General features: G+C 40.1%; 1 long non-coding RNA gene across 4 annotated transcripts in view; it reads right to left on the bottom strand.

Moving 5' to 3' along the window:
• LOC140629441 (uncharacterized) overlaps positions 1-17,404 on the bottom strand; it is a 65,723-nt gene extending 48,319 nt beyond the window's left edge. For 2 of the 4 annotated variants that reach the window (XR_012027278.1, XR_012027277.1), the window contains exons 1-3: positions 17,060-17,404; positions 16,495-16,643; positions 15,796-16,010 (exon numbers count right to left, since the gene is read on the bottom strand). This is a non-coding gene — a long non-coding RNA (uncharacterized lncRNA). The remainder of the gene's footprint in view (positions 1-15,795; positions 16,011-16,494; positions 16,644-17,059) is intronic. The other 2 variants (XR_012027274.1, XR_012027276.1) reach the window with 2 other exon arrangements.
• Positions 17,405-22,557: the final 5,153 nt, after the last annotated feature.

Below are 22,557 nucleotides of genomic sequence, written 5' to 3'. Positions count from 1 at the left end.
TTATCCTTTTAAAAGAAAATGCATCGAATTTCAACTTTTCTGGAGATTTTGAGATACTAAAACATATTGAACAAAAGTTAAAGTCTACACAAGGCTTAGTATAAAAAAATACATGGTGAACTTTAGTAGAGCAGAAAAGAAAGCTCTGTTATCTTCTCCAGTTGTTGGTATATTCATTCAGTAGTCACAGAAATATAAGTAAGGGAGGATAGCACATTTTCTTTATGGAGTGAAGGTTTTTGCTTAAATCTAGTGCTTGTGTTTGCATATTAAAAAGCTATTTAGGGGTGCCTGGGTGGCCCAATGGGTTAAGTTTCAGCTCAGGTTATGATTTCAAGGCGGTAAGATGGAGCCCCGTATTGGGCTCTGGGTTCAGCAGGGAGTCTGCCTGAGATTCTCTCTTTCTCTCTCATTTGAACTCTCTAAAACAAATAAATCTCTAAAAAAATAAAAATAAATTTAAAAAGGATATTTATTTGCAGGATGATATGAGTTCAATGCAGCCATCCAAATATCTCTAATATTAAGAGAGGAGAAAAGGCAAGATGGCAGAAGAGTAGGGTCCCCAAGTCACCTGTCCCCACCAAATTACCTAGATAATCTTCAAATCATCCTGAAAATCTATGAATTCGGCCTGAGAATTAAAGAGAGACCAGCTGGAATGCTACAGTGAGAAGAGTTTGCGCTTCTACCAGGGTAGGAAGACGGGAAAAAAGAAATAAAGAAACAAAAGGCCTCCGAGGGGGAGGGGCCCCGCGAGGAGCCGGGCTGAGGCCGGGGCGAGTGTCCCCAGGACAGGAGAGCCCCGTCCCGGAGGAGCAGGAGCTGCACCGACCTTCCCGGGGGAAAGGGGCTCACAGGCAGTTGGAGCAGGACCCCAGGAGGGCGGGGGTGCCCTCAGGCCCCCTGGGACACTAACAGACACCGCGCCCTGGGGAGAGCGCGCCGAGCTCCCTAAAGGGCTGCAGCGCACGCACGCATTGACCCGGAGCAGCTCGGAGGGGCTCGGGCGGCGGCTCGCGGAGAGGGGCCTGCGGGGCGGGAGCGTGAACCCACCAGCACAGGCCGGGAGCCCAGGGCGCCGGGGACACAGCCCAGGATCTGGCCTCCCCCGGGACAGGCAGAGGCCGGGAGGGCCCAGGACAGCGAGGACGCTCCTGCCCCGAGCTGAGCAGATCAGCGGCCCGGCCCGGAGCCTCCAGGCCCTGCAGACGGAGAGCTCTGGGGCTACTGCAGGAGCTGACTCCAGGGCTCCAGAGCTGGCCCCGCCACTGCGGTTGTTCCTCCTGGGGCCTCGCGGGGTAAACAACCCGCACTGAGCCCTGCACCAGGCAGGGGGCTGAGCAGCTCCCCCAAGTGCTAACACCTGAAAATCAGCACAGCAGGGCCCTCCCCCAGAGGACCAGCTAGACCGACAGGGGAAAAACAAATTATTAACCAAGCAGCACTGGAAAGTTCCAGGGGAAGTCGAGGGATTTACAGTATACAGAATCAGAGGATACTCCCCCTTGTTTTTTGTTTTTTGATTTCTGTTTCCCCCCCTTTTTCTTTTTTTCTTTTCTTCTCTTTTTTTTCTTTTTCTATCTTCTTTTTTTCTTTTTCTTTTCTTCTTTCTCTTCCCTCTTTTTCTCCTTTTCCCAATACAACTTGTTTTTGGCCACTCTGCACTGAGCAAAATGATTAGAAGGAAAACCTCACCTCCAAAGAAAGAATCACAACTAGTCCACTCTCCCACGGAGTTACAAAATCTGGATTACAATTCAATGCCAGAAAGCCAATTCAGAAGCACTATTATACAGCTACTGGTCACTCTAGAAAAAAGCAAAGGACTCAAGAGACTTCATGACTGCAGAATTTAGATCTAATCAGGCAGAACTTAAAAATCAATTGAATGAGATGCAATCCAAACTAGAGGTCCTAACGACGAGGGTTAACGAGGTGGAAGAATGAGTGAGTGACATAGAAGACAAGTTGATGGCAAAGAGAGAAACTGAGGAAAAAAGAGACAAACAATTAAAAGATCATGAGGATACATTAAGGGAAATAAGTGACAGTGTGAGGAAGAAAAATCTACATTTAATTGGGGTTTCCGAGGGCGCTGAAACGGCCAGAGGGCCAGAATATGTATTCCTAATCTGGGCAGAAAAACAGGCATTCAGATCCAGGAAATAGATCCCCCCTTAAATTCAATAAAAACCCTTCAGCACCTCGACACTTGAGAGTGAAAATTGCAAATTCCAAAGATAAAGAGAAGGTCCTTAAAAGAGCAAGAGACAAGAAATCCCTAATTTATATGGGGATGAATATCAGATTAACAGCAGACCTCTCCACAGAGACCTGGCAGGCCAGAAAGGGCTGGCAGGATATATTCAGGGTCCTAAATGAGAAAAACATGCAGCCAAGAATACTTTATCCAACAAGGTTCTCATTCAGAATGGAAGGAGAAAGAAAGAGCTTCCAAGACAGGCAGGAACTGAAAGAATATGTGACCTCCAAACCAGCTCTGCAAGAAATTTTAAGGGGGACTCTCAAAATTCCCCTTTAGGAAGAAGTCCACTGGAACAATCCACAAAAACAGGGACTAAATAGGTATCATGATGACACTAAACTCATATCTTTCAATAGTAACTCTGAACGTGAACGGGCTTAATGACCCCATCAAAAGGCGCAGGGTTTCAGACTGGATAAAAAAGCAGGACCCATCTATTTGCTCTCTACAAGAGACTCATTTTAGACAGAAGGACACCTACAGCCTGAAAATTAAAGTTTGGAGAACCATTTACCATTCAAATGGTCCCCAAAAGAAAGCAGGAGCAGCCATCCTTATATCAGATAAACTAAAATTTACCCTGAAGACTGTAGTGAGAGATGAAGAGGGACACTATATCATACTTAAAGGATCTATCCAACAAGAGGACTTAACAATCCTCAATATATATGCCCCGAATGTGGGAGCTTCCAAATATATCAATCACTTAATAACCAAAGTTAAGACATACTTAGATAATAATACACTTATACTTGGTGACTTCAATCTAGCGCTTTCTACACTGGATAGGTCTTCTAAGCACAACATTTCTAAAGAAACGAGAGCTTTAAATGATACACTGGACCAGATGGATTTCACAGATATCTACAGAACTTTACATCCAAAGGCAAATGAATACACATTCTTCTCAAGTTCACGTGGAACTTTCTCCAGAATAGACCACATCCTGCATCACAATTCAGGTCTGAACCGATTTCAAAAGATTGGGATCGTCCCTTGTGTATTCTCAGATCATAATGCCTTGAAACTAGAACTAAATCACAAGAAGTTTGGAAGGACTTCAAACACGTGGAGGTTAAGGACCATCCTGCTAAAAGATGAAAGGGTCAACCAGGAAATTAAGGAGAAATTATAAAGATTCTAATGAGAATGAAGATACTACCGTTTAAAACCTTTGGGATACAGCAAAAGCAGTCCTGAGGGGGAAATACATCGCAATACTAGCAGCCATCCAAAAACTGGAAAGAACTCAAATACAAAAGCTAACCTTACACCTAAAGGAGCTAGAGAAAAAAGAAAAAAAAACAGCAAATAGATCCTACACCCAGCAGAAGAAGAGAGTTAATAAAGATTCGAGCAGAACTCAACGAAATCGAGACCAGAAGAACTGTGGAACAGATCAACAAAACCAGGAGTTGGTCCTTTGAAAGAATTAATAAGATAGATAAACCATTAGCCAACCTTATTAAAAAGAAGAGAGAGAAGACTCAAATTAATAAAATCACGAATGAGAAAGGAGAGATCAACCAACACCAAGGAAATACAAACGATTTTAAAAACATATGAGCAGCTATATGCCAATAAATTAGGCAATCTAGAATAAATGGATGCATTTCTGGAAAACCACAAACTACCAAAACTGGAACAGGAAGAAATAGAAAACCTGAACGGCCAATAACCAGGGAGGAAATTGAAGCAGTCATCAAAACCCTCCCAAGACACAAAAAGTCCGGGGCCAGATGGCTTCCCAGGGGAATTCTATCAAACGTTTAAAGAAGAAACCATACCTATTCTACTAAAGCTGTTCTGAAAGATAGAAAGAGATGGAGTACTTCCAAAGTCGTTCTATGAGGCCGGCATCACCTTAATTCCAAAACCAGACAAAGACCCCACCAAAAAGGAGAATCATAGACCAATATCTCTGATGAACATGGATGTCAAAATTCTCAACAAGATACTAGCCAATAGGATCCAACAGTACGTTAAGATTATTCACCATAACCAAGTAGGATTTATCCCCGGGATGCAAGGCTGGTTCAACACTCATAAAACAATCAATGTGACTCATCATATCAGCAAGAGAAAAAACAAGAACCATGTGATTCTCTCATTAGATGCAGAGAAAGCATTTGACAAAATACAGCGTCCATTCCTGATCAAAACACTTCAGAGTGTAGGGATAGAGGGAACATTCCTAACATCTTAAAGCCATCTATGAAAAGCCCACAGCAAATACCATTCTCAATGGAGAAGCACTGGCAGCCTTTCCCCAAAGATCAGGAACAAGACAGGGATGTCCACTCTCACCACTGCTATTCAACATAGTCCTGGAAGTCCTAGCCTCAGCAATCAGACAACAAAAAGACATTAAAGGTATTCAAATTGGCAAAGAAGTCAAACTCTCCCTCTTTGCTGATGACATGATACTCTACATAGAAAACCCAAAAGCCTCCACCCCAAGATTGCTAGAATTCATACAGCAATTTGGCAGCATGGCAGGATACAAAATCAATGCCCGGAAGTCAGTGGCATTTCTATACACTAACAATGAGACTGAAGAAAGAGAAATTAAGGAGTCAATCCCATTTACAATTGTACCCAAAAGCATAAGATACCTAGGAATAAACCTAACCAAAGATGTAAAGGATCTATACCCTAAAAACTATAGAACACTTCTGAAAGAAATTGAGGAAGACACAAAGAGATGGAAAAATATTCCATGCTCATGGATTGGCAGAATTAATATTATGAAAATGTCAATGTTACCCAGGGCAATTTACACGTTTAATACAATCCCTATGAAAATACCATGGACTTTCTTCAGAGAGTTGGAACAAATTATTTTAAAATTGGTGTGGAATCAGAAAAGACCCCGAATAGCCAGGGGAATTTTAAAAAAGAAAACCAGGGATCCCTGGGTGGCGCAGCGGTTTGGCGCCTGCCTTTGGCCCAGAGCACGATCCTGGAGACCCGGGACTGAATCCCACGTCAGGCTCCCGGTGCATGGAGCCTGCTTCTCTCTCTGCCTCCCTCTCTCTCTCTCTCTCTCTCTGACTATCATAAATAAATAAAAATTTAAAAAAAGCTTGTTTAAAAAAAATAAAAAAAAATAAAAAAGAAAACCATAGCTGGGGGCATCACAATGCCAGATTTCAGGTTGTACTACAAAGCTGTGGTCATCAAGACAGGTTGGACTGGCACAAAAACAGACACATAGATCAGGGGAACAGAATAGAGAACCCAGAAGTGGACACTCAACTTTATGGTCAACTAATATTCGACAAAGGAGGAAAGACTATCCACTGGAAGAAAGACAGTCTCTTCAATAAATGGTGCTGGGAAAATTGGACATCCACATGCAGAAGAATGAAACTAGACCACTCTCTTGCACCAGACACAAAGATAAACTCAAAATGGATGAAACATCTAGATGTGAGACAAGATTCCATCAAAATCCTAGAGGAGAACACAGGCAACACCCTTTTTGAATTCGGCAACAGTAACTTCTTGCAAGATACATCCATGAAGGCAAAAGAAACGAAAGCAAAAATGAACTACTGGGGCTTCATCAAGATAAGAAGCTTTTGCACAGCAAAGGATACAGTCAACAAAACTAAAAGACAACCTACAGAATGGGAGAAGATATTTGCAAATGACGTATCAGATGAAGGGCTAATTTCCAAGATTTATAAAGAACTTATTAAGCTCAACACCAAAGAAACAAACAATCCAATCATGAAATGGGCAAAAGACATGAAGAGAAATCTCACAGAGGAAGACCTAGACATGGCCAACAAGCACATGAACAAATGCCCTGCATCACTTGCCATCAGGGAAATACAAATCAGAACCACAATGAGATACCACCTCACACCAGTGAGAATGGGGAAAATTAACAAGGCTGGAAACCACAAACGTTGGAGAGGATGCAGAGAAAAGGGAACCCTCTTGCACGCTTGGTCGGAATGTGAACTGGTGCAGGCCACTCTGGAGAACTGTATGGAGGTTCCTCAAAGAGTTAAAAATAGACCTGCCCTATGACCCAGCAATTGCACTGCTGGGGATTTACCCCAAAGATACAGATGCAGTGAAACGACGGGACACCTGCACCCTGATGTTTCTAGCAGCAATGTCCACAATAGCCAAACTGTGGAAGGAGCCTCGGTGTCCATCGAAAGATGAATGGATAAAGAAGATGTGAAAGGGAATAGAGGGGAAGGGAAAAGAAATGGGTAGGAAATATCAGAAAAGGAGGCAGAACATGGAAGACTCTTAACTCTGGGAAACGAACTAGGGGTGGTGGACGGAGAGGAGGGCGGGGAGTGGGGGTGACTGGGTTGTGGGCACTGAGGGGGGCACTTGATGGGATGAGCACTGGGTGTTATTCTGTATGTTGGCATATTGAACAGCAATAAAAAATAAATTTTTATTAGAAAAAAAGAAAGAAAGAAAAGAAAGAAAGAAAGAAAGAAAGAAAAGAAAGAAGGAAAGAAAGAAAGAAAGAAAGAAAGGAAGAAATAAAGAAAGAAAAGAAAGAAAGAAGAAAGAAAGAAAGAAAGAAAGAAAAAAGAGAAAGAAAGAAAGAAAGAAAGAAAGAAAGAAAGAAAGAAAGAAAGAAAGAAAGAAAAAGAAAGAAAGAAAGAAAGAAAGAAAGAAAGAAAGAAAGAAAGAAAGAAAGAAAGAAAGAAAAAGGGATCCCTGGGTGGCGCAGCAGTTTGGCGCCTGCCTTTGGCCCAGGGCGTGATCCTGGAGACCCGGGATCGAATCCCACATCGGGCTCCCGGTGCATGGAGCCTGCTTCTCCCTCTGCCTCTCTCTCTCTCTCTCTGTGTGTGACTATCATAAAAAAAAAGCAGTGGTTAATTTTTTGGAATAAGTTTAAAAAGGACATCAGAATTTTATGCTTTTCCAGAATTTCCTGCCTTATACTGAAATACAACATCCTTATTTCTAATGGCTCAGTTTGAATTGCTATGCACAGCAAGGGACAAGAGGCCTAGGGGCCGAAAGCAAGACCGAGGGTAATTCAGGAGTGTCACAACCCTTCCAGGGACAAGTACCAAGTCAAAAAAAGTGTTTTTCTCATCTCTTGAGAAGAGATGAAGAAATGAAACATCGTAAGTATGTCAGATGGGTTTTTTGTATGATACACTAGAAAACAATCTCTGAAATTTTATTCCAAGCTTTGTACACACTCCTTCAAATACTTCATCCACTCGAAACTAGCTAGGAGCTCAAAAGTATATTTGCTTGAATGCTAAGTGACCTCAACAGGAGCTATAGTCAGGGTGCCACCACCCAATTTATGTGACTGATAAGTTTTAAAAGGGGCAATATGAGAGTTTACAGACATCGATAATAGCTTCAAATATGACTCGCATATGTAAGGAAACCTTTTAAGGTATCTTAACCGGTCCAGAAACCCAGACAGTTAGTATTCTGTTTTCCATTTTCGTTTTCATTAAATCGTCCTCAATCAGCAATGTGACTAAGATAAATAGACAGCAGTACACGAGATAAAAATAGGAAGGCTCCTCAAAAACTCTCCTTAAATTCTATGCATGATTCATATTCAGCTTGAAAACCATTAGTTAAGAATGAAATAGCCAAAGATTCTAGCATATGAAGTGTGATGTATACCAACTTCTTAACCCTACAATATAATGGTAGGAAAGCTAACTCTGAAACCAAAACTCCATACCTAAAATAATTAGTACCAATACTTAGAATATAGCAAGATTTATTTTTCTTCCATTGTCTCTTACTTTCCACACAATAAGACAGGACATTATCAGGGTTGCCTGAACTATGTATGAAGTCAAGTCTATTTTTTTCTATCTGGCTATCATTCATAAAAACAAAATTCAAGGTTCTATTTACTTTATTTTAAAAAATATATTTTATTTATTTATTCATGAGAGACACTGAGACAGAGAGGCAGAGACGTAGGCAGAGAGAGAAGCAGACTTTGTGCAGGGAGCCTGACGTGGGACTGGATCCTAGGACTCCAGGATAATGCCCTGAGCTGAAGGCAGACGCTCAACCGCTGAGCCACCCAGGCGTCCCTCTATTTACTTTCATTAATTCAGCTAATAGGAGCTTTTGGGGGAATGAGAAGGGTACTTAGTGAGAAAAAGACAGAAAGATAACGGTTGTGCTTATGTGTCCCGGAGAAGTAATTCTCTTGCTCCTACTACTCCATATACTAGAGTTACAATAGTATTCTTTTCTCATGTTTTAAAGACTACTATTCAGCAATTTAGGGGTTTTAAGGATTTATAACCTCCAGTCAAAATAGTATTTCATCTATCAATTGTCATTTCCATATTGGCACTAGCTCCTAGTTTCATTCACAAAACTAGGGTTGTCAGGGCCTTAATGAGGCAATCCTTCTGCCTCCATCACCCCACTGGTTAGGCCAAACATATGCCTACCCATTCAGTTCTGAAACCACCTGCAGAGAGGAAGTTAAATGAAGAAAAGTAAAGCATCACACTGTCACCATCTTTAGATAAGCTCTAATTTTACCCAAAGGAGAAAACTTTAACCACGATAACAAAGCTGGCAATGACCATGATTAAATGATGCCTGTCATTCTGTCCTACCCCTGGGAGCTGCTCTCCACCCACTCCCAGGTGATGGATGTGTTTCTCTTGGTACACTGGGTTTAGATTGGCAAAGGAAGCAGATAGTTAAATTCATCAATCACCAGAGTGGGCAAAGCAGTATTTGATCTGCTCTGGAGAAAGGATGGGGACCTGAACAAAACTCATTGACAGCACAAAACCAAGGTCATCTCCCAGTACCACGAATACATCAAAGCAGGCTCATTTAGTCTCAAAGTGTGAGTCACAAATACTAAGCCTGGAAGAGATCTTAGAGAACCTGAAACCAATCCATTGACACACAAATCAGAGAATTCCCTCCCTCCACAACAATAAAACAAAACCAGACTCCATGACTCAGCATTTGTTATCCATACTCTTGAAATTTGTTATCTATTAGATGTCAATGTTCTGAATTCCAAAGCTATATCCAGTTACTGATTCCACATGGTATATACTTCCTGACCAGTAAATCTACATGAAAAAAAAAAGTTTAAATGTGAACAAATTTGCTGCTTATATCAACATGAAAAACAAAACAAACAGAATCCAACTTATCTCTGTCAACCCCCTCTTTTTTTTTCCTTTTCCAAATTGCTTTTTAATGCCTGAAATTTGAAAACCAACAGCTACTTCTATAGGCTTTTTCAAGGCCCTGAAAACAATGACGTACTAGTAAATCTCTTATTAGTATCCTATAGATTCACAAGCTCAAGAAAACTCAAGATGACAGGTTTCATGAATATTTTCTTTCAAGAACTTTATAGTTTAACCATCCCATGAAAAATAAATCTCCTTATTATGATATCCTGCTAAAGAGATAGACCCAAAAGTGTGTCCCTTTGTACAAGTATGTACTTCTTAACAGTGGCCACAAAGGAACAATAGGCATACAAAACCAAATACTATATTTCCAAATATCTGAAAAGAAAAAAAAAGAATCATACCACCGCCTATTTTGTTCTCCTCATTACCTGTCACTCTTTTTTAGGGATAAATGGCCTGATGATTTTCTTACAATAGTTCCACAGCTTAAAGCAGCAAAAAACATTTAAATTTTTTTTAAAAAAGCAAAAAAGTTATGATTTCAAAACAGAAATGAGAAATTCACTTTTGTTATTTGAATGTGTGCTGCATGGAAAATCATTATGATCCTTCCACTTGCAAATGTTTCGGATCCTTCGGTAAATATGTGTTTTCTAATAAAACAGTAACTCTCTGTTTAAAATAAAAATTGGTATGATAGGTCCATGTCCATTTTCAAAAAGTGTATTTTTCAATGACATCCAAGATAGGTCAGCATTTTCCCACTACTGCAAAAAACAGCAATGTGTATCCTCGACGCAGGTATTACAACACATAAATACACTGTTGCCCTGGCTCTCCCTCTGGTTCCATCTGCTCTCTTGCTGTGCAACAGCTATAGCATAAAAAAGCCTATTCTCACACGCTTTTGATATTACACTATTTAATCACATACAGCTGTGGCTTACAAGACTGCTACAAAACACAATTTTAATGTAGTACTCGAAGCCAATTGTGGATAAACATCAACCATTTACTCCGAATAAGAAGTCCAACACTAAAAAGATTTTCTTTTAAAGAAAGACTGGTTTTCTTAGAATTTGGCATGGACGTAATTGTGACTGAGCCCTCTCTCTGCCAAAAAGACTGATAATGTCAAAAAGGATTGTGTAAAATCATATTAGTGCAATAATGACGCTTTCCAGAATTCCTGGAGCCAGAAAGACCTGAAATGAACTTACATCCTACTTCTCTTCTTTTGTCTCCCTCCCTGCAAATCAGCCCTACCTCCAACCCTCTAATAGATTTAATTACTTCAGAGAAATAATTTTGATTTATAATTCTATTGTTCTTTTCCCAAACTGAGAGAAAGCGAAAGGAAGCTGTTAGGAAGATACTGTTAGAACAAATTGACATGAGGTTTCTTTTGAATTAAGAATGATTCTGGAGAGAAAGACAACAACAACATGAACTTTTTACATAGCTCCTCCTTTTAGCTAGGCACTAAACTTAGTACTGTGAGAACAATGGCTGCATTATAGAAAAGACAATTCCAAAGATAATTTAATATGGGGAGGAGGTAAAGAAAACAGGACAACTAGAAAGGGAGAGTGGCCCCTTGTTACTATTTTTCTCTTATTCAAAACCAATTAAAATTGTGTACATTCTCAAATGAGACAAACAAGATTTATCATAGTTTCATGCTCTCATATTACCCCCTGAAGCGAAAGACATATTTGGAGTTGTACCTCAAGGTTCTATTGCTGGACAATTTTTAGAAAACCAGTTTTGTATGTTTCAGCCTTTCAAAGGAAAACAGAACTTGGGAGTTTTCAAGGCTGTTTTAAAACTGGCAAGTTACCAACTCTGGCTATCAATGCAAATCTGAGGCAGGAAGTACTAAGGAAATCCTAAACTCTTTCCCTCCCTCTGCAGGATTTTCTACATTTTCATGTGCAAGAAGCATGTTAAGGGGTTGTCCTGTTTTGCTTTTGAAGGATCTGTACATTCACATCTTTGAGAATATCCCTTGCCCCATAGGAGCCTCTCTCTTCCTTTCCCTACTCCTTAGTCCTTCGTGTTTCAAGTGTTTGCTCTCTCTATGGCACAATCAATCGGGCTCTAGCTAGACTTTGAGAGATGAGCAGCTGTCCAGGCTGCAGATGGTTGGAAACTCAGCCTGAAGTCAGTGTGCAGTTGATGAGTTACTCCCTATACCTGACCCCAACTCCAACTTCACACCAGGTTCTGAATACGATCTGAGTACCAGCAGCCAGAAAAACTCTGTTGGGTCCCACAGATCTTTCTGCAAGATCTTCAGGGGAAGCAGATGGTCCAAGGTGGGAAAGCAGTAGGCTGATGGAAAAGCAGCATGAGTAGAAACCATGCCCTGGATCGGTAGAAACATCGTGACCCGGTCAGGGTAAGGAAATGGAAGGAAGGACTAGCTTGCTGTGTGCGTTTGGATGCATTTTAAAGTTTTGGGGAGATGATAAAGTTTTCCAGATACCACACATGAGGGAAATATCTTTCTCAGCAACAAAGTATCAATTCACAAGGCTGTGACCATGTTTTACTCTTTTTAGCCTTCCTAGTTATGATTAAGTTGCCTTTCCAAGAAACCCTCCACAAAATAACTCAGATTGCGATTCACCCTGGGTCTCACAATGCAATAGCAACAGGTTGCTTGCTTTGAATGGGCTGTAACAAAATTGCTGAGAAATATTAGGTTGTGACTCAATCAAATGTGATTATGGATATTATCATTAAGCTAATGAGCTATTTTTTGGTCCCCTTTCTCTAAAGTTTGCTGATTATCCTGGTGGCCTTCAAAGAGCAAATTCGTTTTGATGAAGATTTTTTTTTTTTAAATCTGGCTATGGCTCTTATGTAAGTATTAAAGCATGTCATCAAGATTGCTTCTTTTCTGCTCAATCACAATGTTTCTTTTTTAAATTGCTTCTTTTAATAGGGGGAAAAATGGCCAAAAGAAAATTGACAAATGACAGCTTTTAATGCAAGGTCTTGGAAAGCATGCATCCTAGAACAATACCGCTACAAGATAGCTATCAGCTAGTCATTGGGTTTTCATTTTACTTCTATGTACATTTATCTAATATAATAATTTAAGCATTTGGAAAATTATTCAAAGGGAGAGAAGCATAAGTAACTTATTTCTAATTTCTTTTTCTTTTTAAGCAACAAAGGTAGTGAATTAGTTCTAATGTGATGGGAAAATAAGAGGAGCAGAGAAAGCAGGGAAGTGCCCCAAGTTTTTCTAAAACTTTAATTGCATTTGAGGAAAGGGAAACCTTTCCATTTATTTAGACACCCTACTCTCATTTTGTTTTATCATAAGAAAAGAGCAGCTGTATCTAACACACACATTTAAGTAGAAAGAAAACGTTCAGTATTTTGTACTGTCTGAATAAATGCAATGATACACCTTGAGTTTTTTAAGAACCCCATAAAGATTCTTCACCCCAAACTAATGTCAGTAAATGGCTTTTGTTGATTAGTTAAGAACACCTGGTTTTACAGGACAGCTTAAGTTATGATGTCACCAGAATATGACTTTTATAGTCAACCACAGAACTCTATTTTTATCAACCATAAGTATTCTTTATGTATCAGTATCATCTTAAATAGCTCTGATTTTTAAAATAGATTATAACTATAAGCCAAGGCTAGGACTGTAGATTTTGTGAATTCCACCAAGGCTTGCTTACCAAATAAACATGAGCAGCATGTATTCCCCTCAGAATTATAGGTAATATTTTAAGATAAAAATATAAAAGGAGCAAAAAGACAACACTAAATAACCCAGTTGTTTTCATGCTATACTGGGTCATGATAGTACTTTCTTACATAGTATTCATGCTGCCAGAAAGTCCCCACATTTTAAAGTATGATTGATCCTTATTCTCATTCCCTGTGTGCCCAAGTTTCTTTTTTTTTTTTTTTTTTTGTGCCCAAGTTTCAAAGCAGGGCACGTTTTCACATCTTCAGCTTCCAGGAATGTTATTAATGTCTATCATTTCAGAGCCACCGAAACAGTATTCGACAACTTCACAGCTCTGTCGAAAGTTTGCAACATAATAATCAATATGAACTACCATGATAGCCAAAGTAGCTGATCCTATATTCCCCACCACCCTGATCTGATTGCCCGAATATCAGTTTAGGTCACCTAATGGATCTAGCTTCTTTAAAAATGTTCCAGAAGTTGATGGCTTTGACTAGCTTGAAAGTAACAAGATCCAGATGCTGCCTGTCTACACACTAAACTACACAGGACCCCAAAACAGATTTTTTTTTAAATTCCCTCTATGTTTTTCAGGCTCTCCTCTTTTCCCTCACCACTGCACTTTCTTTCTTTACCTCAATCCCTCTCTCTCTCTCTCTCCCTCTCCCAGTCTCTCTCTTCACACACACAAACACACACACACACACACACACACTTCCCATCAGTGTAGCTCATCCAACATCCTGTCCTTAATATAATGTGCAAGACATTATTTCCTGCTAGCAATAAGTTAAAAGAAATCTCAGGCAGGAAAGAAATTATTCCATTCATTTTTATCTAAAGTTTCCTTTCTGAATATGCTTCATAGTCAAAAAAAGAACCAAAAAGAAAGCATGAATTTTGAAACATTTGGAAAAATTTAGCCAAATGAGTAAAAGGGATGGAATGTCCGATATTTTTCATGGAACCCTTGGGTTTGTTGTTTTTATTTCTTGGGGGGGGGGATGAGGAATGACTATAAATTTCCTCTTTTAGACTAGCCCTTGCTTTGCCATTTCCTTGAGGAAGGCAGACAGCATTCTCCACCCAATCCCCCAAGAGTTAAAACACACTGCACTGCACGGGAGCAGGAGGGCTGGTCTACTAAAGCAGCAGCCCCACAAACTAAATGCTCACAAGGGCAAAAAGCAATGTGAGGAGACCTTGCAGGGGCAGGGCGAGTCATGGAGCGATTGAAAAAGAAAGAAAAAAAAGCAACAATTTTTAATAGAATTCGGAAAGTCTGCTGCCTCGTCTGGTTTACAAATAGGCATTGTTGGAGGAGACAGAATAAATAAGAGCTAACTACAGCATGGATTACCGAACACTAATCCCATCAACGAGTCCCGGTGGCAGCACAGATCACTCAGGCACGCCTTGGTCACTCTCCGCATATTTATTTATTAAGAAGACAGTGGAGTCTGGCTAATGCGATACAAAATTAATATCACCTGTAAAGAAACATAACCCATACATTCAAAGCGATAACTCTACCGACACCCTCCCCCCCAACTCATCAAGTCCAATTTAACTGACAAATTGGAGCAGTGATTTCACACCTGAGAGCCTTTCAGGTCTGAACTGCAGGATCAAGTTCATGGTTGGCACTGCCCACTGCTTAGTTACGTGGGCTTTCCACTGGCCCCGTAATGGTCATTTGTGCACACACATAAAGACTAAAGTATTAAAAAAAATTTTTTTTAATTTTTTTTTATTTATTTATGATAGTCACACACAGAGAGAGAGGCAGAGACATAGGCAGAGGGAGAAGCAGGCTCCATGCACCGGGAGCCCAACGTGGGATTTGATCCCGGGTCTCCAGGATTGCGCCCTGGGCCAAAGGCAGGCGCCAAACCACTGCGCCACCCAGGGATCCCAAGACTAAAGTATTTAACCAATTCGTGTCCAATTATCATCAGTTATATTTCATCCCGTTTCAAGACCCACAGGCCTCCTGATGGCAGCCAGCACAGAAAAACAGAGCTTCGAAAAGTAAAGAACATCTATTGTAAGGCTCCAAACTTCAGTCTCTAGAGTCTTGATCACCCTCCATATAAAATAAAATATGTAAGGCAAATACACAAAAACAAAAGCACACCCAAACAAACTCTACGGGACGTCAGTTAGTCGTACTATACCTTCCCACACCTTCTTTCATTCTATACTCTGTGATTGAAAGTCTGAGTTGCCCCCACCCTGGTGCATCCTATCCAGTGAGAAAAACCCTTTCAGAGCCACAAAGAACAGCTCACCAGAAAAGCCTCTGAAATCGTTGTTGTTCCTGATAATCACTGTCACAATCTCCTTTCTAACAACCCTGTCCATCTGCAAAGCACTTTACTACGGATATCAGGAACATCTTTATGTTGCCAAATAACAACAAAGGAACACGAGCGAAACTATTATCTCTGCTAGAAGAGAAAAACCACAGTCCCAGGGCTTGCTTTCTTCTCATATTCTCCTCTGCCTCAGTAACTCCATTGCTATGTTACTAATTTCAAAGAAGCAGGAAGAGGTGATGGGAAAGGGGAGGTAAATAATAATCCACATGCCTGTTTCCCATCCCAAGTGCAGGATACACACTGCTTGCCAGACTGTGGGTCGAGCCATACCTTGGTTTAGAGACAGTGAGGATAGTAGTAAGTGTACTGGGGGTACATTTGTGGCTGATCCAGGCGTTTACCCATGTAGCTGGAATCTTTATCTCCGAGGCAGGGAACTCGATGACACGGTATGGTGCCCCAGGCCGAGCGTCCTCTTAAACCACTATTCCTGATGGTCCCGATGACTGATGAGGCTTCAGAGATCCTTCGTCTTCCACCACTCACTAGTTCCAACACGGCAGGAATTTAAAAAAGAAACACACCAAAAAAATAGAAAGAAAGAAAGAAAGAAAGAAAGAAAGAAAGAAAGAAAGAAAGAAAGAAAGAAAAAAGGAAAGGTATTGGTAGAACAACACACGCACACACACACGCGCACACACACACACACACACACACAGCCTTCCCAGATCCTGCCTTCCTTCCCCCAGCTGCCAGGGTCCACTTGGGATGAGGCACTTTGTTCTCTACCCAGGCTGTCTGTAGTGATGTCAATTGCCAGCGTTTGTAAAGAGGGAGAGAAGAAAAAAATCAGTCTTTTTAGCACAACTCCGAATCCTTGCAGATCAGCTTCCTGTCTCCTGTTTGTCTCTTTCCCCACCTTAAAGAAAAAGGGAAAAAAAGAAAGAAGAAAGAAAGAAAGAAAACAAAAAAATGAAAAAGAAAAAAAAAAAGAAAGAGAAAGGGGAAAAGAAAACAAAACAAAACAACCTTGCACAGCCTGGTTGCTGCTGTCTCCCTTCCAGAGTGACATGGTGTTCGGGCTCCTCCTGTCCTTTCATTCACTTCCTCTCCTTCCAGCTGGTGGGTGGAACCTCTCCAGGGAGCAGGGTATGCAGTCCAGAAAGCTGCAGTATTTCCTCCAAGAAAAAAAAAAAAGCCTGCTTCAACCCCTGCTGCAAGCAAAGTCCTGATTCCCTCTGCTGGCTATCTCGAACAGCAAAGCAATTTTTGCAGCAAAGCTGCTGCCGCTGGAACTGAACCCAGGGAACTCAAATTCGGGCGGTGGATTATTTCTTATCCTTCCCTCCATCTACCCCACACAAGAGCTGCCTTTTTTTTCTTGCCAAGTGGCAAGGTAAGCCACACTGCTAAAGCAAACACAGAAGACCACGGGAGGGAAGAGAGGACGAAGGGAGGAAGGAAGAGAAAGACAAAAATAAAAGCAGACGGACGACCCGTGCTGGTTAAAATGGAACAAGTGTGTCCCAGATGCTTTCAGAACCTGTTAACATACGAAAGCCAGATGAATCCAAGACCCGGTCCAGAAACTAACCTTTTACTTCTCGGACGACACGGAGGATGCTAAGCATTGAAGAAATTTGAGAGTCTATGCCAGGACTACTATTAGCAAGCCCTGCATCGTCAGATCACAAGGACCCACTTGCCATAGCCGAAATGATCATTCTTACCCTTACATCCGTTTTGTAAGCATCAAAGGAGGTATCCCATTAGGTTTACAGGCGTCTTCATAAATAAAAGCTCTGGTTCTCTCACTGTCTATCTATGATGATTTTGATTCAGGGATGCTTTAATCACTTTCCCGATGTCATCACAAAAAAAAGCACAATTACCTGACAGAGTTTTTCCCCACCAATAATAAGTAATATTCTGACATGTCTGTCGGCTGTTACATTATAATACAAATGGTTTCAGCGAAAATATATTTCCTTTAAGGGTCCCTTTTCAAGGCAGTCAAGGCTAAAATTAGACATGCCAGCTGTGTTTTGCTGTGAGCGCTCACGCATGCCCAAAGCGTGGCCAGACCAACATTGAGCGCCTCTCCACTTCGTCAAACCAGCTCTGTTCTCCCCAGCCTAGAGCTGCCTTTTCAGATAAGAGGTTCCTGGTACAAATCCAGCTTCCTAGTGAGGAAGAACAGAGAATTCCAGCCCGGTGCACAATATGGTATCCAGCCACAAACAAGCCCTGCCGCCCGTGAGGTCACTGGCTTTCACTCAGGGGTCTGGTTATTAGAAGCTGTGTGAGTGCATGGATATTCCTTGGAAAAAGTTAAGGATGGTGGATAAATAGCTTTATGTTTGACAAGAATAACAACCAGAAAGAAGGAAGGAGAGAGGGTGGGAAGGTAGGAGTTAGAAGCCCTGATATCACTGTCATTAAGAGAATTAAATCAATTCCACCAACATTGAAATGTGTTCTTCTGGGCCTTATTCGTCCCATCCAGAAAGTGGAAATGCTGCCAACTTATGTGGCTGAAGGTGGTAAACGGAATCAGATACTAAATCAAAACTACATTGATTTAAAAATCATTCAGTGGCATCTCAATGCTCAGACAATAAAGTCTTGGCTTCTTGGAATAGTTTTCAAGACCCTTGAAAACCCAACTTTATTCTCCAGCCTCAGACAGTAAACTCTGGCCCTCGTAGTCTATATCTGAGTCACAGTGAACTGCTTTTAAAGTGGAATGTGCGGAGGATCCCTGGGTGGCTCAGCGGTTTGGCACCTGCCTTCAGCCCAGGGCCTGAATCTGGAGTTCCGGGATCGAGTCTCACGCCGGGCTCCCTGCATGGAGCCTGCTTCTCCCTCTGCCTGTGTCTCTCTGCCCCTCTCTCTCTGTCTCTATAAATAAAATCTTTAAAAAAATAATAAACTGGAATGTGCCCTCTCAGGGACTTCTGTCATCTGCTCTGCCCCAAATGGTCTTGCATCCCCATTCAGCCCATCCTTCAGCTCTCAACACGGATATCACCCCTCGGAATAGCTTTCCCTAAAGCCTCCTTTCCCTGCTGCACCTTATATTTGCCCTAAAAGGATGCTTATCCTGGGCAACTGTCTGTTAATTGCATGTTTGTTTCTTCTAGGATGCCGGAAAAGCATCAGGAAAAGCAGAAAAGTAGGAGTCCCCATCATTCTCATTCACGTTCCTATTTCCACAAACTGTCATGGAATCTGACACAAAATGGTGCTCTGCAAGTGTTTGAAGAGTAAGATACCTTAAACCCGATAAAAATTCTAACTCAATTCGTATCCTCTCTCAGTACATTTCAGTACACTTCTGGATGCAGGGGATAGAGTGGTAACACGGATCAGAACAATGTCCATCCCTCATAGAATATATATTCTAGTGAGGGAGATAAGCAAAGAAGTAAGCAAGTAAACAGGCATTATCAATCAGGTAATATGTAGTACTGTTCATAAATATAAAGCTAAGTAAACAGAAAGAGTCACAGGAATTCCACTTTAAATAAGATAGTCAGGAAATGCTCACCAAGAAAGAGCTCTGAGGTTAAAGGAAGAGTGGGAACCACACCCTGGGTGTTGTGTACTATGAGAGCACTTCTTGTGAGAGCCAAGGCCTTCGTTCCAATCCTGCCTTTGCCAGATCACTCTGCCTCCTTTCTCATCCATCCAGTGTCACTACACACTTCATACGGTTATCATGAAAATTCACCACAACAAACATGCAAAGCATTTATAACCCCTTGGAACATACTGGATCTGCCCAATAAATGTCAGCTTGTCTCTGGGGGAAGATCATCCCAGGCAGAAAGAACAGGAAGAACAGAAGGCCTGGCAGCAAGAACACTTCTTTTGAAATGTGTGAGAAATGGCATAGGGACTGAAATGGAGCAAGTAAGAAGTAAAGACTATCAAACAAGACTAGAGAGGTTCCCTAGACCAGATCATATAAGCCTTGATGAGGAAAGCTAAATTGCTGACAGGTAATAGTATAGCCTGGACTCTACCCAAATATTTTGATTATAGATCTAGCCATCTTCAACTATGGAATGCTGTTCTCCTAAATGACTTATTAAGGCTCCTCCAAATACTAAGACTTTTAAGGTCAGGATCCTCAATTTTGCCATGATGAGCAAAGGCTATCAATATTCTTTTACTAATAACTGGCCTAGCTACTCCTTGGAAGGAAAAGATTAGTGTCTTATTTACAAATGAAAGACCAAATAAATAACTCCTTCACCCACGCTATAGCTCACTTATATGTAAAGTTCCCAGCATGTGTTGATGCTTTCTGCAATTTCTACACAAATTGCCACTTTACAAAATGGTATTGGATTATTGCTATATTCTTGGCATCAACTGTCATTAGTCTAAGCACATTCATCGAACACTTAAAGCTTTTCTTAAATAATGCAAAGACAGTTTACCACTTGTGAGAATCGCAGAACCTGTGTTTTATTTATTTATTTATTTATTTATTTATTTATTATTTATTTGTTTGTTTGTTTATTATTTATTTTCCTTCAGAGATACCAGTAGCCATCACAACTGAGGAGGCAAGATACTCGTGTCGGAAATGGTTTTTATATCATGTCTACTCTGTTGGAGCCATAGTGCTTTCCATTTAAATGATCAAGTTAAGGTAGGAGGTAACTAATTTAAAACACTCTCTAAATCAGAAGCCAGCTGTGTCCCATTTGCCAAGTAACAAACAAATTTTGTACAAATCCAAGAGCAGCAAACTCATCAAAGGGCATGGACTCTTACAGATTCACGGGATTCATGGCACAGACTGGAGAGGCACTGATTTAAGACAAGTTCTTGGTTTCTAGGATAGAGACAACATCTCAGACATACCATCCATAAATAGAGAAGTGACGGTACCGAAACGAGGTTCAGTTGGGTAGAGACAGAGATTCTCTTCTGGTTTGCTCTTGATCTATCCAGTCAAAGAATAACTGGGTCCTCTCTTTGGCTGATTTATTTTTTAAATGACAAAGACTTAGTCAAAAGCAAAAGGAAAGAACAATAGAGAGAGAGGCATCATCATCATCATCATCATCACCATCATCATCACCATCATCATCATATGCTATCTTTGAAAGCAAGTATACTATTCTTACATTCATGATCATGAATAAATTAAAACAAACAAAACTGCCACTCGGTATTTGTTGCCCTCTTTATTCAAATTTGTGAAATCTCTTCAACACAGCAGTTGCCAAACAGATATTAAAGGTAAATGTTGTTGTTGTTGTTGTTGTTGTTGTTGTTGTTTTTAGAAGACAAGATGGTAGATCACAAACTCCAACAGTAAAGTAGTAGTCTTTTGTCCTACTGGACATACCCATGGTTTAGGAACATACCCGAGACAAACTAGGAGAAAGAGACCACTAGTGATTCAAGCATTTGTGGTCCAAATTTAAACTATAATTAAATGTAAAATTTTAATGTAGATAAAAACAATGAAAATTGGCCTTGCTTCTGAGCAAAATTATAATGGACTATATTTTAAGACAGTCAACCAAATGGAGAAGAATAATTTAAAACAATGAACATTATTAACTTCAACGAAGTTTTACTGAGCATCTTGTATGTGCCTAAATAACCAAGAATAGCAATATAAAAACCATCACCCTTGTCCTCAAGTAGACTTAACATCTCCATATCTATTAAACATCAGTCATTCATAAATGACCTAAATGCCTTTCCTCTTATCTAAATACTAAATTTTAATAATTGTTATTAAATAACTTTAAGTTGACCCAATTTTTTAAATACATATTTTATTATAAATTTAAACAATGATATACTTGAAAACTTATGTTTATTTTGTTTTATTATCTTTTTAAAAATACTTATTTATTCTCTTGTTTTTTATATACTTAATACTGTGGTAGTCACATATGTTTCTCCTTTACCACTAGGATTACCAAGAGTCACATTTCTCCTCTTCATTGAAATTAGGCATGACAATGTGACTTGCTATGGCCAATAAAAATATGAAGCAAAAGTGATGCATGTAGAATCTTTTAACTGTTGCTGTTTGATTCACTGGTCCACTCTTCCCTGATGGAAGCATGTGCTTAGATGGAGGAAGCATATTGGAAGGCTTAGAATAGCTGCTTCAAATAGTCACCTGAACCAGCCACTGACTTGTCACGAGCAAGAAATAAACTTTTGTTGTAATTATGCTAATGAGATTTAGTGACTTACCACAGCATCACTTAGCCTACCCTGACTAATATGATATTACTTGTAGTGTGATTTTATGCTTATTGATTTCTTTCTTTGAGAGTCTCTCCCACTAATATCCAAGCTAAAAGGGCAAGGAATTTATCTATCGTCTTCACTGTTAAATCTCCAGCACCCAGAACAATCCTTGGGATTTAATAGACATTTAATAAATATTTGTTAGATAAATGAGTAAAATATTAATTTAAAATCATCTAATTTATCTATCAGTGGTTAAAATGCAATACTTCATGAAATAGAAGGGAAATGAGGCTTATACTTAAAATGGAAAAAATGTTTAAGTCTTCTAGGAGGAAAATTGCTACGAGTGGAACTACTAAATGTTCAGAGACAGGGAAGGTTTTTTTGTACTGATCATATAGATGGCCTTTCATATACTAGATGCTGTACTAGAATTTCAGAAATGTTTCCCCAGTTAGAACTTAACAAGTTACTGGAAAATGGGTATGATTCTCCCTACTTTTTAGTTGAGCAAATTAAGAAGGAAAGGGTTTAGCTATCCAAACCAAATTAATACAGTTGTAACGTGGTAGGGGAATATTCCTAAGTCACATCTGCATAAAGCCCAAACCCAGATTTTTTTCTCAGCATCACTTGATGGAGATCTTAAATGTTTTATTCCAAAACTAGATTAAGATAATCTTTGTGTTTACAACAGAAAACTCACAGTATACATAAAAGTCCTAAATAAGTCAGTGTGTTTTCATAGAAACAGATGGTACTGAACAGAGAAAAAACTGGAAAGAAAGAACATGGCCTTCTATCAAATAGTATAAACTCTATTTGGACCACAGATGTGATGGTTAATTGTATGTG

Source organism: Canis lupus, assembly GCF_048164855.1.
Source record: "Canis lupus baileyi chromosome 5 unlocalized genomic scaffold, mCanLup2.hap1 SUPER_5_unloc_5, whole genome shotgun sequence".
In the NCBI taxonomy this organism is placed as follows: domain Eukaryota; kingdom Metazoa; phylum Chordata; class Mammalia; order Carnivora; family Canidae; genus Canis; species Canis lupus.
The sequence above is the reverse complement of the archived record's forward strand: the minus strand, read 5'-3'. Positions and strand labels throughout refer to the sequence as shown.